Below are 17,524 nucleotides of genomic sequence, written 5' to 3' on the forward strand. Positions count from 1 at the left end.
ATTTCCAGTCCTCTTTTCAGTAATGGAAAACGACTTTTTAGATCAGCCTTTCTCAATCTTTTCAACACAGAGGAACCCTTAACATAACTTTCTGGTCTCAGGGAACCCCTACTAAAATTGACTATATTCATAATTCATGATATATTAGTGTGATGGTCACTGGGAAGAATGCTCCTTATACTTAGGGTCATTGGGAAGAATTACCCCCTCATAGAAAGCTAAAAAGATCAATGGTGTCAATGGGAACTTATCTGAGAGGCAGAAATTGCTCCTTGATGAATGAACCCCTAGCAACCTCTTGAAAAACCCTGCTTTAGATGTTTGCGTAACCATCTAAGCAGGATGTTCCAAGTATATAATATAATCCATCTCTGAGAATTTAAAGTAGAATTCCGATATGTACCTAAATGATCTTAAAGATGCTCCCTCCCCCCTTCCCTACACCTAGACAAACTAACCTGTTTAAGAAAGATCTGTATACGTAGCTATTTTGAGGTCCTAAAATGTGTAGCAGAATTGATGATAATGACTCTTTTGGCCACTGCAACATCAGTGTTTCAGTTTTAGGGCCAATTCACAATTACTCATTGTGGAAACATGCACATTACAGCTATGCACTTTAACAAACCACGCAATTTTTAATGTGTTGCCATGCCGTTTATTTTCACTGGAATGCATCAACATGCGTTGTCAATTGTTTTTATCCATTATAGTGCACTGACATTTAAATAGGTTGCCGTAAAAGTGATATTAAAGGGATTTTTTTTAAATAACAAACATATCATACTTACCTCCACTCTGCAGTTCGTTTTGGACAGTGTGGCCCCGATCCTCGTCTTCTGGGGTCCCCCGGCGGCTCTCGTGGCTCCTCCTCGCATCAGTTAACCCCCTGGGAGAAGTGCTCTCTGGGGGGTTACCTTGTGGGCAAGCTCCCGAGTCTAGCATTTGCGTCCATTGACACTGAATGCCGGACTCGGCCCTACCCCCCGGCACCCCCGCCATTGGATTTGATTGACAGCAGCGGGAGCCAATGGCTGCGCTGCTATCAATAGATCCAATCAAGAGCTGATAACCCCAGGCAGAGAGGAAGAGCGCGTCTCTGCTGTGGGAATTACAGGATTCATGTGAGTAAAATGGTGGGGGGGTGGGGGGGGGGGGGCTGGGGGGCCAGTCAGTGTCAGAAGTTTTTTCACCTTAATGCATAGGATGCATTAAGGTGAAAAAACATGAGGGTTTACAACCCCTTTAAAGTCTTGTTTTTCCTTGTTTAAAAATCATAGGGATGTCATACTTACATGCTCTGTGCAGTGGTTTTACACAGAGCAGCCCAGATCCTGCTCTTCTCGGGTCCCCGCCACCGTTCCTGGCCCCTGCCTCCCGCCCCGCCCCCTATCTCTCCTCATTGGCTCACTGACTTTGATTGACAGCTACAGGATTCAATGGTGCCCGCTGTTGTCTCAGCCAATTAGGAGGGAGGGTCCCGAACAGCCAAGGCTCTCCTACAACATCTCTGGATCAAGATGGGGCTCAGGTAAGTATTAGGGTGGCTGAGGGGGGCTGCTTCACACAGAAGGTTTTTTATACTAATGCGTAAAATGCATTTAGATAAAAAACCTTCTGCCTTTAGAACCACTTTAAAGCAATCCATGTTATCACATGTACAATATTGCAATGCACTATAGAGAGAAGGTATGATTGGGCTATAAGTGTGTTTTAAAATATAATTAAAATGCAGCTAAACACAGTGTAACTATTTTTACACAGATGTCACTGAAAGAGAGTTTTTTTTTTTTTTTAAATAAGTCTTACCTGTTTAGCTCTGTAAGAACTTTGTTTTCCTTAACTAGCCCAAACTAACCCCTACATCTCTGTTTCTTTACTTTATTATTTTTATATTATTATAACATTCATATGATTTTTTTAGCATGCTTGTCAGTTGTGTGTTTTTTTTAGCATTTAAAAATGCAAAAACATTGAGGGCTTATTCAGTTTACAAGCATCCACTAGTGTAAGGGCTGTGTTTGCCCACACATGATACACAGGTGTTCTGTGCATCCCTGTGCTGGTAGTCCCATTCATGTCAATTGAGATGCAACAGCTGCACGGACACAGCTGCTGCTCCCTCACTGATGTCAGATTTGGAGGAGTGGCTGTGTCCGTGCAGTCGCTGCATCCCAATGAATGTCAAACATTAAATTTATTCTCCCTGGAGTAGAGACACTTGAGAGGAGATATGATAGCGTTATATAAATACTTCATTGTTTTTCTAGGACAAACCCAAAAAATTATTCAAAAATATTAATAGTAAAAAGGTCAGGTCTGAGCATGTAGGCCCTTTACAAAATAATCTAGATTGGGTGACTGGGGACAAATAGAAGGCAAATTTATTAAATACCTTCTTAAGCTCTGTGTATACAAAGGAGCATGGGGGAGCTCATGGATATAATGGTGATGGTATTGACACAGCCCCAAATGATCCACAATGGCTCAAAAGTTATATGGTCCAGAAATATTTAGACAAAATAAATATGGTTCAAGCACCTGGACCAGATGTCATACACCCACAGATCCCACAAGAATTGAGCTTTGCAATTCCAAAGCCATTGTTTCTAATTTTTAGGGACACTTTAATGACTGGCATAATACCACTGGATTGGAGTAAGGCCAACGTGGTGCTTATATTTAAAAAGCGACCAAAGTCTTTACCAAGTAACTGTAGACCTGTTAGTTCAACTTCTATAGTTGGGAAGATACTGAAGAGTTTAATTAAAAGACCACATATATGAGTTCTTGCTGTAAAAAAAAGTATTTTTAACAACAGACAGCATGGATCCATGAAAGACAGAAGTTGTCAGACAAATCTGATTTGTTTTTTTAGGAGGTAAGTAAAACCTTGTACAGAAGGGTGGCTGTGGAAGTGGTATACTTGGATTTTGCAAAAGCATTTGACACAGTTTTCCTCACACGGCTAATGTGCAAGGTAAAGTCTACAGGTCTAGAAAAATCAGTTTGTAAATGGATAGAAAACTGGCTAAAAGACCGAATTTAGAGAGCAGTGGTTAAGGATTCATAGTCTGAGTGGTCTAAGATTATCAGTGGTGTACCCCAAGGTTCAGTGTTGGAACCCTTACTTTTTAAATATATTTATAAATGATATAGGGTCTGGGATTAAAAGTACAGTTTCAGTTTTTGCAGATGACACCAAGCTATGCAGTGGAATAACATCCTTACAAGATGTCTCCAACTTATAAGCCAACCTCAATGCACTGTTTAATTGGGCAACTATGTGGAAAATGAGGTTTATTGTTGAAAAATGTAAAGTTATGTGCTTGGATGCTAAGAATATGCATGGATCATACATACTAGGGGGAGTACAACTGGGGGAATCAATGGCGGAGAAGGATCTGGGTGTTTTGATAGATCATAAGCTTAATAATAGCATGCAATGCCAAGCTGTGGTTTCCAAAGTGAGCAAAATCCTTTCTTGTATTAAGAGAGGTATAGACTACAGAGAGAGAAATATCATTTACAAATCATTAGTGTAGCACCCTTGTCCTAAACAGGGCTGCTAGTAAATTTAGTTGTACTAGGTGGTAACTAGCCTGGCTAGTTTGTAGTCTTGATCAAATGGTTTTCTCCTAATCTTGCGTTTAACTGTGATTTCTCTCTTTTTTCAATAGGGGGCACTGTTGCTTTTGGCATTAGAATAAGAGATTACAGTGAATCCAGAGTAAATATGTTGTCTCAGCCAATCAGCAGGAGTTTTCTTTGGCTGCTGAGGATGCTGGGATAGTCTATTTATTTGGAAGGAGTCAGGTAGCACTAATGGTGCAGAGGTCAGAAAGTCTGCTGCTGCAAGTTCTGATGTGTGATCTGCTTCCAGCTGAAGAGTGCTCAACTAAGTCAGATTTGGATATCCTGACTGTTTTCTGACACTGTGTCTTGGCCTGAGAGATGGTCTGAAAGTGATGCTGAGCAACAGTGTGAGCCTGCAGGGGAGGAAGTTCTCTCTAATACTCAAACCTCCAGTATTAAGCCTGAGTTGCCAGCATCTGCATCTCCTTTTCTTTGTCCTGCAAGTTCTCTGGAAGAGGAGCGGTGGGCTCACCATGTTAAAACCCCTAATGCTACAGGGCCAGTGTCCTCTTCATCTACAAGTGCACCTCAAAAGCTTGACAAAATTGTTGGTTACTGTGTCAAATGTGCCTTAGATACTCAAGTGTTACCCGGTTGTGGGGATCCAAAATTGCTGCCAAGATTGTCCAAATTGCAACGAATTGTTATGAGAAAAGTGGCTGAGGAGTATGGCTACTTGTACCCATATATGCCAGAAAGTCTGGAAGCTGAAATCCAATGCAAGCGGGCACAGTGGGTTGATACTGCTATTCGAGAGCACCTGAAAATGCCTGCTCAGTCACTGTGATATAAGGAAGTTGTCACCCTGACATGCTGAGAAGTATACTCATGCACTGCAAACCTGGGATTATGGTCGCGATATCTACCCAGACTGTGTTGTTGTTTGCAGGTCCAATCAAGTGGATGTACATTACTACTATTGGATCATCGGGAAAGCCTGTTCAATTTCCTGATCCTCATTACTATTGGTAACGCCATTCAACTATTGCAAGCTTGTGTCAAGTCAGCGTGGAACCCAGCTATGTGCTCAGTTCGGCTGTGTCAGTTCCACAAGAAGCTGCTCTGCATTTGGAAAAAATGTTGATGTGGGGACACTCCTGCCCATGCTGTTTGCTGCTGGACTATGCTCCTCATACCAGCAGTTGCAGGAGGTACCCTATAAGTGACATGCTGGCCTTTTGCCCTGGAATTGCCAGTATGCCTTGCTCTGAAAAGTTGATTTGTTACTTCTGGAGATCAGCATGTCTTGTTATCCACATGTGAGGAAAAGTGATCTTAGTCCCCGGCTGTGATAAAGAAAGGCTGAGATATGTTCTATGCACAAGGGGACTTTATTGCTCTGGAAGATGGAAACGTTCTTCATGATTACAGTCCCTTGCATGCTTGTGTGGCTAAAGTGCTTGTTCTAAAATAGCCATGCACACAGTTCCAGTGTTCACACCTGGGAAAAGGGGAACTTAATGGAAAATTTGCTGACCGTGTTTGTTGCAATTCCAAGAAAGGTGCCTTTTGGACTTTGGGGCTCCTAGGACAATGAGTTGTTTAGTTAGCTAGTCAGGTAGGCTGTGCTGTGGCAAAGGGGCAAGTCATTACCTCTAATCTGGATCTCATGAACTTAAAGCAGAGGTCCGCCCACCACTGCAAAAATTAAAAGCCATCAGCTGTACATACTGCTGCTGCTAACTCTTAATAATCGTACACTTACCTGTCCTGGAGTCCAGTGATGTCGGCACCGCAGTTGATATTTCCATCAGCTGTCGGGTGCATGCCGCCTCCATTGCGAGTAAGGGAACCCGGCAATGAAGCCTTATGGCTTCACGCTGGGAACCCTACTGCACATGCATGAGGCTCTGCTCCTCTTCCCTACTGGCCCAGCGGCCGGGGAAGGAGGAGGAAGGAGGAGGGAGCCCCGGGCGGTGATGTCAATACTGCGGCTGAGGCTCCCGGAAATGGGAACAGGATACCTGTGAAAGAAAGGTATCCTGTCCCCCCTCCCCCCGAAAGGTGCCAAATGTGGGAGTACAAGGAGTGGAAGTTCCACTTTTGGATGGAACTCCGCTTTAAATGTTTACATGTAGCACCCTCTACCATAAGGTAGGTGCTAGAATAGGATTTTCTGTGTTTAAAGTTTTCAGTGTAGGCAAATTTAGCCAGGCCTGTGTTTTAGGCTGGGCCTGGTTGTTTTGATTTGGGATTGGGAGTGTTTGGTGTAGTGGTGGGTGTGACCACCTGTGCTCAGAGGCGCCTCCCCTGCTTTCAGGAAGATTGTTCTGGAACAGAGGTTGAACCTGAGGTTTGAGTGGCAGGCAGCTCATGTAAGGAGCTCTGACCAATTACCAGTCGGTACTGTCAGGGGTCAGGCCTCCCATATAAGCTGGGGTCACATGCTGCCAGGGAGGAGTTCTGAAGGAGCAGGAAAAGGAGAATGGAGTTATAGGTAGCTGCCGCAGGGCATCCCCACGTGGGGGGGCGTGCCGAGCGAGGAGGAGGGATGGAGGAGCTGCTAGGATGTATTCCTGGATAAAGATCTTCACCATGGAGTTGGTGTCAAGCTGCTGTGATCGGGGAACACAGGACTTGCACACAAGAGAAGATCGGTGAAGGAGAAGCAACAGTAGGACTGAGGAGAGTAGATCAATGTTCTGTGACTGGGGAACACAGAACTTGCCCTTTGGAGAAGGTCAGTGTGCAAGAAGCAAAAGGAGAATTGTTGAGAGTAGTGCAGAATGCTGTGCCTGGGGAATGCAGCGTTTGCAGTTATGGACTGGCTGGGAACAGTGGTCCGCTTATTACCATGTGCTAGGCCGTTGGGGAGAGGTACTGAGTATCTCTGGCCTGGTAAAGCACTCTGGTAATACCTTCCAAGAGACTGTGTGGCTACCCAATTCACTGAGCCGTCGGGGAGAGGTATTGTATGCCTTTGGCTTACTGATTTGCTGAAGCAACACCATTCAAGTACAGCCAGCAAACTGGGGTTATTCAGAGTGATCCCTTTTTGTCTTACTGGAAGTGAAGCAACAGGAATCTAACAGTTTTGCAGTAGAGGATTTGTACAAGGAGTGATAATCTGCAGGAGTGAGTGCAGAGGAGGAGGAGCAATAGTCTGCAGTGGAGATATGCAGAGGAAATAGACTGTGTATGTTAGAGGTGCATCATTTTCAAGGCTTAAGCTGCTAATCAATGTCTTACCAATGTGATGACAATTCAATAAGTACTATGGGCATCCCATATTTTCAAGTATATTCAAGTAAGTGAGTTTGCTAAGTGAGTTTCTTTTTTAGATATGCTATAAATGCTTTGGGGAAAAAAGTGTGTCACTCTCATTGGAGTGGGACCCTTTTTCCATCTGTAAAAATCTCTAGGTATAGTTATTTGCTAGGAATGTATATATATATATATATATATATATATATATATATATATATATATTAAAATATATTGCTATGTTTACCTTGCACATTTTGTTACTCTCGGATGAGGGTAGACAAAAGCACCAAAAATGTATATAAAGGCTTTTTTTGCTATAGTAGTAGGATATACTCTGTTTGCTCCGTGCCCTTTTTTTGTCACTCTCGGATGAGCGCAGACAAAGCTCTAGGTATGTATATAATGGTTTATTCTGCATAGATTTTGCTATACTAGTAGATTATATTATAGTGTAATGCTAAAGTGTCATATTTTCCATATTGCATAATCTAATGTTTTCAGGTGTTTCTATATCCTCTGCGTCTTCCTCGGTTGAAGAAAGACAGGATCTCCTTCATGTACAGCAATGTTTATCTTTAATTACAGTATCATGTAAATATTAGATAATTAGGCTATAAGGTTATTGCTTACTGTAATTGTAAATACAGTCACAGAACAGATATTTACCTGTTCTTGTGTGGAATGCCACTCATAGTTGTACATGTTATTTTCACCCACTTTGTGTGGAATGCCACACGTATTTGTTACCTAAAGTTCATCCTTCCCTGTTATCCCTCCCTATCCACTTTTTGCCAGGACATCCACTCTCAGGATTGAGAGCATGTTTTTGTTTTGCACACTCCAGGATGTAGTTTGCATGGCAGGGGGAGATTGTAGCACCCTTGTCCTAAACAGGACTGCTAGTAAATTTAGTTGTGCTAGGTGGTATCTAGCCTGGCTAATTTGTAGTCTTGATCAAATGGTTTTCTCCTAATCTTGAGTTTAACTCTGATTTCTCTCTTTTGTCAATAGGTGCCACTGTTGCCTTTGGCATTAGAATGATAGATTACAGTGAATCAAGATTATGAGTAAATATGTTGTCTCAGCCAATCAGCAGGATTTTTCTTTGGCTGCTGTGCATTCTGGGATAGTCTATTTATTTGGAAGGAGTCAGGTGATTGTGGTTCTTTCCACCCAGGCTGCAGCTTGGGTGGGTGTGTGTGGAGAAGCTGCATAGGTGTAGGCCTGAAGCCTGAGGTCTAGACACGGGAAAGGGGGCTCAGCCCAAGGAGAGCCTGATCGTTGCCAGGAGGCAAAGGTGAAGAACTTGCCAGAGGGTCAACCACTCTTGTTGCCGGAGGCAGTTGTCAAAGGGATGGAGTTGTGAAGGAGTGCCAGAGCAGACACTTCACTAGCCGGGGATGGTGAAGTGGGAGTATTCAGTAGAGATTTATCCAGGAATACAGTGGGTAGCTGCAAGTAGAGCTTGAATATAAGTACAGTGGGTAGCTGTGAGCCTAGCCACGTGTAAAGGGGGCTCAGCCCAAGGGGAGCCTGATCGTTGCCAGGAAGCAAAGGTGAAGAACTTGCCAGAGGATCAACCACTCTTGTTGCCGGAGGCAGTTGTCAAAGGGATGGAGTTGTGAAGGAGTGCCAGAGCAGACACTTCACTAGCCGGGGATGGTGAAGTAAGTGGGAGTATTCAGTAGAGATTTATCCAGGAATACAGTGGGTAGCTGCAAGTAGAGCTTGAATATAAGTACAGTGGGTAGCTGTGAGTCAAGCCTAAGGGATTGTCAAGGCTGGGCCTAGCCCTTCCTACTCTGAGCTGGCCGCTCAGCTGTCGGCTAATTGCCAGCTCCTATCTCTCCACAGTGACTCACCTGTTGATGATCCTGCTCGTCGATCCTGCCTACTTAAGCCGTCCAGTTCAGATGATCTCTGCCTTCTCCTTGGTCACATCTCTAGAGACGCTCTCCTGTGTTCCTGTTAAAGAGTTGCTTGGCTGACATTCCTTCTGGCTCCCTGATGTTTTGGCTTCCAGATTGGATGAGCAGGATCACCGCATGGATCAGTTTACCATGGCGTTACAAATGCTCTTGAGTGGTACAGCTCACCTGGAATCTCCCACTGTGGTTGCTCCAGTACAACCTGTGTTGCAGGCTGTCCCTGATGCTGCTCCAGTCTCTGTGCAGGCAACCGCCTCGAGTATTACCTCTATAAGAGGTATGTCTGGTTCGCTCCGCTTCCCCGACGATTTGGGGGCGATCCAGTCCAATGAAGAGGGTTTCTCAACCAGGTTGAGATATACTTTGAGATGCTGCCCCAGGCGTTTCCCACGGACAGAAGCAAAGTAGGTTTTGTGATAGCATTGCTTTCTGAGAGAGCCTTGGCCTGGGCAAACCCTCTATGGGAGACGCAAAAACCTGTTGTCTTGAGTTACCCTGACTTTGTGGCTTCTTTTAAAAGGGTATTTGATGTTTCCCCATGCTCCGCTTCTTCTGCCAAGTGCCTCATGTCCATCAAACAGAGTACGAGAACTGTTGCCGATTATGCCACTGAATTCCGTACTTTGGCAGCAGAGGTTGCTTAGAACAATGAGGCCCTCGTGGCTGCTTTTTCTCATGGTCTCTCAGATACCATCAAGGATGAGATACCAAGATATACCCACTGAGCTGGAGAAGTTGATCACGTTTGCCATCCTCATTGACTCCAGACTCAAAGAAAGACTCTCTTTTAAAGAGCGCTTGCAGAAGCCTCTTGTAAATTTGTCTCTGAGCTTTGCAGTCCCACCCTTGCCTTCCTCTCCTCCCATGCCTCCTGGTACTGAGTCGGTCAGTGAAGGTGAACCCATGCTGGGTTTCACGCGTCTCTCTGCGGATGAGAGAACCTTTAGGAGGAGGGAGAGATTGTGCCTTTATTGTGGCGAGGCAGGTCACTTTTTAAAGTCCTACCCGTCCAGGGAACGCCCGAGCCTTGAGGTCCTGTCACGGACAGACCTTAGGTGGCGATGTTTCACCCCCGGTTATCCAGAAGGATAAGCCCCTGGTTTCGGTTGCCCTTTCTTGGGCTGAGTCGTCTGTTGAGATACAGGCTCTAATTGACTCTGGGGCTGCAGGCCTGTTCGTTGATGGCTCTGTATCGAAGCAATCGATTCCGCTGCGTGACACTCCACTTGCCATTGAGGCTCTTGACGGGAGACCTCTACAGCCTGCCCAGGTGACTCATGAGACTGTTCCGTTGTCCATGGCTGTAGGGGCTTTTCACCATAAGATAATCCAATTCCAAGTTATTTTCTCACCTAAGTTTCCGCTGGTTATTGGTTATTCTTGGTTACAGAGGAACAACCCCTCTTTTGATTGGCTCGGTGCTGAGGTTCTCTCCTGGTTGCCACAATGCAGTAAGACATGCTTCCAGAAGGTAGCCAAGCTCCTGTGCACCTCTTCACTCGCCTCCCTGCCGGATGAGTACCGTGATTTTAGCGATGCCTTTGACAAAGGTCAAGCCGGTAGTTCGCCTCCACACCGGTCGTATGATTGCGCAATTGACCTTCAACCTGGTGCCAAACCCCCTCATGGCCGGGTTTACCCTTTGTGGGTCTTGGATGATAAGGCCATGGAGGAGTATGTTGCAGACGCACTTTCTCGAGGTTTCATCCGCAAATCCTCATCTCCTGCTGGTGCTGGTTTCTTCTTTGTGAAGAAGAAGAGTGGTGAACTGAGACCTTGTATTGATTGTAGGGGTCTCAATCATTTCACGATTAAGAATGCCTGAAATCTGATTCAGTTGATTATAGAGTTATTTGACCATCTCAAGGGAGCAACAGTTTTCACGAAGATTGATTTGAGAGGGGCATGCAATCTTGTGAGGATTAAGGAGGGCGACGAGTGGGAAACTGCGTTTAATACCAGAACAGGCCATTATGAGTACCTCGTAATGCCTTTTGGCCTTGGTAACGCCCCAGGAGTTTTCCAGGAATTTATTAACGATGTCCTCTGAGATTTGTTGCAGTTATGTGTGGTGGTTTATCTCGACGATATCCTCATATTTTCCAAGTCCCTGGAGAGCTCTCACAGATGTCTGTCATGTGCTTCAAAAACTAAGGGAGAACAATCTCTATTGTAAATTGGAGAAGTGCAGATTCCATTGTGAACAGGTTAAATTCCTGGGTTAAGTAAATTCCACTGCTGGTTTTTCGATGGACCCAGAGAAAGTCTCAGCAGTCCTACAGTGGCCCTGACCTGTGGGTTTACGTCCTCTGCAGCGTTTTCTTAGCTTTGCCAACTATTATCGGAAGTTTATTGAAAACTTCTCGTCTCTGGTCAAGCCCCTGACTGATATGACCAGAAAGGAAGGTAACCCACAGAGTTGGTCTCCGGAGTCCATTATGGTCTTTGAGAGTCTCAAGGCTGCCTTTGTTTCTGCTCCTGTGTTGGCACATCCTGATTCTACGTTACCTTTTATCCTTGAGGTTGATGCATCTGAGACTGGAGTTGGCACTCTTCTGTCTCAACGTCCTACCTCTGAGAGCGCTATGCATCTTTGTGGTTACTTTTCCAAGAAATTGTCACCTGCAGAGTGCAATTATGAGATTGGTGACCGAAAGCTGTTAGCAATCATTTTAGCCCTGAAAGAATGGAGACATCTCCTCGAAGGTACCACTGTGCCGGTTCTCATTCTTACTGACCATAAGAATCTCACATTCTTGTCTGAGGCTAAAAGCCTCTCTCCCAGAAGGGCGCGATGGGCTCTTTTCTTGTCAAGTTTCAATTACATTGTCTCATTCTTACCTAGTACTAAGAATGTAAGGGCTTGTCACGACAATTTTCCTCCACTTCCAAGATGGTGTTGGTTCCGGTTCCTGTTATTCTTCTTGATCATATTCTGGCTATGGTTCGCACCAGTCTCACTTCTCCTTTGGGTGAGAAAATTCTTGCTGCTCAGGTCCATGCTGCTCCTGAGAAACCTTGTGACCGATGCTTTGTCCCAGAGAGTCTCTGTACTGCCGTGCTCCAGACTTACCATTCTTCCAAGGCTGCTGGCCACCCTGGGAAGAATCAACTCTTTTGGGCCATTTCCCAAAAATTCTGGTGGCCTAGTCTATGTGCTGATGTAACTGCCTTCATAGCTGCCCGTTCCGTGTGTGCTCAGAGTAAGACTCCACAACACCTTCCAGTGGGTCTCCTACAACCCATACCCAATGGAGAGAGGCCATGGACCCACCTGTCTATGGATTTCATTGAGGAGTTACCCAACTCCCAGGGCAACACAGTTATCCTTATGGTGGTTGACTGGTTCTCGAAAATGTCTCATTGTATTCCACTTAAGAAGTTGCCCACTTCTAAGGAACTGGCTTCCATTTTTGCTTGAGAGATCTCTTACATGGGTTACCCAAGGTGATTGTCTCGGACAGGGGTAGTCAGTCTGTGTCCCGGTTCTGGCCTTTTGTGCACAGTTGGGAATTCAGCTTGCTTTCTTCTCTGCGTATCACCCGCAGTCTAATGGGGCCGCAGAACGAGCCAATTAGTCCTTGGAGCAATTCCTACATTGCTATATTTCTGACCACGATAACAACTGGTCAGACTTCTTACTGTGGGCAGAGTTTGCTCACAACAGTGCCTTGAATTTTGCTTCCCGATTGTCCCCATTATGGCGAACGATGGTTTCCAACCTTCCATGTTGCCTGACTCTTTTGTTCCGTAGAGTATTCCTGCATTAGAAGAGCATCTCCGTGGTCTACGTTCCACTTGGGCACAAGTCCAGGAGGCTTTACGACATACTAATGATAGGTAGAGCCTCCATGCTGACCACAGAAGCCTGCCTGCACCTTCCTACCAGGGTCTGGCTGTCATCTTGCAACCTCTGACTTTGTGTTCTCTCTCTGAAGTTTGCTGTGTTTTATTGGGCCTTTCCGTATTCTTTGCAGGATTAACCCAGTGGCTTACGCATTAGACCATCCTTCTAATATGCGTATCTCAAATGTATTTCATGTCTCCTTATTAAAACCTTTGGTCTGCAACCTTGTTCAGGTTGAGAACCAGGAGGAGTATGAAGTAAAGTCCATTGTTGACTCCCGTAGGTTCCGTGGGTGCATAAAGTACCTGGTGCATTGGAAAGGGTCCGGACCAGAGGAACGCTCTTGGGTCCCATCCTCGGACATACATGCCCCTGTCCTCCTCTGTGATTTCCATAGACATTTTCCCCTCAAGCCTGGTGGTCCTCCGAGGGGGAGGGGTCATTGAGGAGGAGGAACTGTCAGGGCTGGGCCCAGCCCTTCCTTCTCTGAGCTGGCCGCTCAGCTGTCGGCTAATTGCCAACTCCTATCTCTCCACAGTGACTCACCTTTTGATGATCTTGCTTGCCGGCCCTGCCTACTTAAGCTTTCCAATCCAGATGATCGCTGCCTTCACCTTGGTCACATCTCTAGAGACGCTCTCCTGTGTTCCTGTTAAAGACTTGCTTGGCTGACATTCCTTCTGGCTCCCTGACATTTTGGCTTGTCTGACTATCCGTTCTGGTTCCTGAACTCTGGCTGTGTTTTGACTACGTATGGAGATGAGTGAGGGGAAGATGGCCTCCACCTGTCCCCATATCATTGCAGAACAGAAACTATGTCAAAAGTCTTATCCGCCCATAGTTCTTAAAAGGGCCATTTTTTTGTCTTTTTTTTTTAATTGCATTTTTGTGTAAATATGAGATCTGAGGTCTTTTTGACCCTAGATCTCATATTTAAGAGGTCCTGTCATGCTTTTTTTCTATTACAAGGGATGTTTACATTCCCTGTAATAGGAATAAAAGTGACACATTTTTTTTTTTTAAACGGTGTAAAAATAAATAATAAAAGGTAGAATAAAAAAGAAAAAAATTTTTTTTTTAAACACGCCCCATCTCGCTGAATTCGCGCGCAGAAGCGAACGCATACGTGAGTAGCGCCCGCATATGTAAACAGTGTTCAAACCACACATGTGAGGTATCGCTGCGATCGGTAGAGCGAGAGCAATAATTCTAGCCCTAGACTTCCTCTGTAACTCAAAACATGCAACCTGTAGAATTTTTTAAACGCCTCCTATGGAGATTTTTTAAGGGTAAAAGTTTGTCGCCATTCCACGAGCGGCCGCAATTTTGAAGCGTGACATGTTGGGTATCAATTTACTTGGCGTAACATTATCTTTCACAATATTAAAAAAATTGGGATAACTTTACTGTTGTCTTATTTTTTATTTCAAAAAAGTGTATTTTTTCCAAAAAAAGTGCGCTTGTAAGACCGCTGCGCAAATACGGTGTGACAGAAAGTATTGCCATGTCGACAGAACGACCGCCATTTTATTCTCTAGGGTGTTAGAAAAAATATATAATGTTTGGGGATTCTAACTAATTTTCTAGCAAAAAAAACAGTTTTAAACTTGTAAACAACAAATCTCAGAAAGAGGCTCGGCCCTTAAGTGGTTAAACAAGTGTGATTTAACTGTACTTTTGTCTCAGTCTGATTCATGGTTGCTAACAGGGATCCACCGGGTAGCTGTGAGTGAAGCTTGAGAAGTCCAGCAGGCTGCTAAGCTTGAGGATCTAGTTTCAATTTTGGGCACCAGTTCTCAAAAAGGATATTGGGGAAACTGGAGAAAGTACAGAGAAGGGCAACCAAACAAATAAGAGGCATGGAGGAGCTCAGCTGTGAGGATAGATTGAAGGAACTGAATTTATTTTCTCTTGAGAAGAGGAGATTACTTCTGGAGATTTCATCTTCAAATAAGAAAAGGTTTCTTTATAGTAAGAGCTAGGGAAATGTGTAATAGACTCCCTCAAGAGCTGGTTCTGGCCAGCTTAGTAGATTGCTTTAAAAAAAGACTGGATTATTTCCTAAATGTACATAATATAACTGGATATTAAAATTTATACAGTGTACTAACGATCAGAAATTCTGCCAGCAAAAGTCGGATGTGAGCTTTTGGTCAGAAATACCGACCGTGTGTATGCGCCATCGGACTTTTGCTGGCAGAATTCTAGTCAGCAAAAGATTGAGAGCAGGTTCTCTATTTTTCGGTCGGAAAAAGTTCCTATCCGAAAATGCGTTTGTCTGTATGCAATTCGGACGCGCAAAAAATCACGCATGCTCAGAAACCATTCGATGCATGCTCAGAAACATTGAACTTCATTTCCTCGGCTCATCGTAGTGTTGTACATCACCGCGTTCTTGATGGTTGAAAGTTCAGAAAACTTTTGTGTGACCGTGTGTATGCAAGGCAAGCTTGAGCGGAATTCCATCCCAAAAACCATCCAAGTTTTTTCTGATGGTGATTCCGCTCGTGTGTACGCGGCATAATGGGTAAAGTTGATCCAGGGAATATCCTTTTGCCTCTCGGGGGATCAGGAAGGAATTTTTTCCCCTGCTGGAGCAAATTGGATCATGCTTTACTGGGGCTTTTTGCCTTCCTCTGGACCAACTCAGGGTTTAGGATTTTGTTCTTTTTCCTTTTATAAGTTAAACTAGATGGACTTGTGTCTTTTTTTTCAACCTGACTAACTTTGTAACTATGTTAAAGTATTCCCTTATTTTGTTTCCAAATTACTATTCCACGCATTTAACTAGAAATAATTGTATTCTCGTGATTAATGGGATAATCCTATGAACCCACAAATACTATAAACAAAGTTAGTACTTTACTTTATGATGTTGTTTTAAAATGATCTCCTAGGTAAGAACAAAACTATTGGCCATTGCTAACTTAACTGGTTCATTTTCTTTGCTGCCACATAAGGAATGCTTCTGCGGATATGTATACCTGAGCGGTTCACATGAAGGTGATGCTTTTATTGAAAACCAAAGTCTTTGAAAAAACTCAGATCATTTTATGATCTCCTGGGTTATTTTTAAGTTCCATTTGTATTATGAAATAAGTCTTTTTTCTGTTATATACAGTTTTTATTGGTGTCAATGTATTTGAAAGTTTTCAATTGTCCATTTCTTTTAAGCATATATTGATGCAATTGTTTTGGTCCAGTAAGAACATTGATGTACAAATAGATGACGTAAGCAAGGTACTGAAGCTGGATATACATTGTGCGAACCAGACAAAATTTGCTCAATGGGTGGCCCTGATGGCCCTGCTCCATTCTACAAAAATTGATTTTTGAATTGACTTTTGTGGTAGGTGCATGCTGGAGAATTTTCAGCCACAGTACAGATATTTTGACAACTAGTGGGATTGGCTTTCAAAATACAATGGCTTCAGTGATAAAGTCACTCTTCCATACTGTGTAAAAAAATACTATCAGTGTATGGCCAGCATAGTCAAAAGACTAAAGACTCAAAGACTATTATTTTCAGAAACGTGAACAAATGATATTTGAATAGTCACATAAAGCAAAGTAAAAACCTATTGTGTGGCAATTGTGCACTTGCTATACGATGTACTTGTATGAACTTGTATGTACTGTTCTCTTTGTATTACTTTCTTTGTGTGAAATACCTGGTGTTCCTGCTAGTCCTCTAATTTCCTACTAAAAATTGACCACACTAGGCAGGAGAGCACAGCCTGGTCAGTAGTTTTCTAGCTGTACTCTAGTCCAATGAACAGATCAGACTTATCCTGACAGCCCCCTCCCCCCCCCCGCACAACTTTTTACTGGGAAGACCAGTGGGGGCTGCTGTCTCCCCTCCCCCAGCTCTCTGGGCTCCTTATGCAGCTGAGAATAGAGGTTATGTGATCACGTAAGCATCCAAGTCTTAAATCGGCGCACACACAGTATTGCCCTGTGCACACGGTCGGATTTTCCGACGGAAAATGTGTGATAGGACCTTGTCGGAAATTCCAAACGTGTGTGGGCTCCACCACACATTTTCCATCGGATTTTCTGACATACAAAGTTTGAGAGCAGGCTATAAAATTTTCCGACAACAAAATCCGTTGTCGGAAATTCCGATCGTGTGTACACAAATCCGACGCACAAAGTGCCACGCATGCTCAGAATAAATAAAGAGATGAAAGCTATTGGCTACTGCCCCATTTATAGTCCCGACGTACGTGTTTTACGTCACCGAGTTCTGAATGATCGGATTTTCCAACAACTTTGTGTGACCGTGTGTATGCAAGACAAGTTTGAGCCAACATCCGTCGGAAAAAATCCATGGATTTTGTTGTCGGAATGTCCGATCAATGTCCGACCGTGTGTACGGGGCATTAGAATTACCGACAACAAATGTTCGATGTAAGGTTGTTGTTGGAAATTCCAACCGTGTGTAGGCTCCATCGGACAGAATTTCTGACAACAAAAATTTGAAAGCTGGTTCTCAAATTTTCTGACAACAAAATCCGTTGTCAGAAATTCTGATCGTGTGTACACAATTCCAACGCACAAAATTCCATGCATGCTCAGAATCAAGCAGAAGAGCCGCAGTGGCTATTCAACTTCATTTTTCTCGGCTCGTCGTACGTGTTGTACGTCACTGCGTTCTTGATGTTTGGAATTTCTAACAACATTTGTGCAACCGTGTGTATGCAAGACAAATTTTAGCCAACATCCGTCGGAAATAAATCCAGGATTTTGTTGTCGGAATGTCCAATTGTGTGTACGCGGCATTAGTCTGTAGGGTTCAATATTGAGTTGGCCCACCCTTTGCAGCTATAACATATTCAACTCTTCTAGGAAGCCTGTCCACAAGATTTAGGAGTATGTCTATAGGAATGTATGACCATTCTTCCAG

The 17,524-nt window shown here is 44.0% G+C and overlaps 1 protein-coding gene across 7 annotated transcripts in view; it reads right to left on the reverse strand.

The window, feature by feature from the left end:
- LOC141106496 (calcium-binding protein 2-like) overlaps positions 1-17,524 on the reverse strand; it is a 170,250-nt gene that overhangs the window by 28,058 nt on the left and 124,668 nt on the right. The window lies entirely within an intron of this gene.

Source organism: Aquarana catesbeiana, linkage group LG08, assembly GCF_042186555.1.
Source record: "Aquarana catesbeiana isolate 2022-GZ linkage group LG08, ASM4218655v1, whole genome shotgun sequence".
In the NCBI taxonomy this organism is placed as follows: domain Eukaryota; kingdom Metazoa; phylum Chordata; class Amphibia; order Anura; family Ranidae; genus Aquarana; species Aquarana catesbeiana.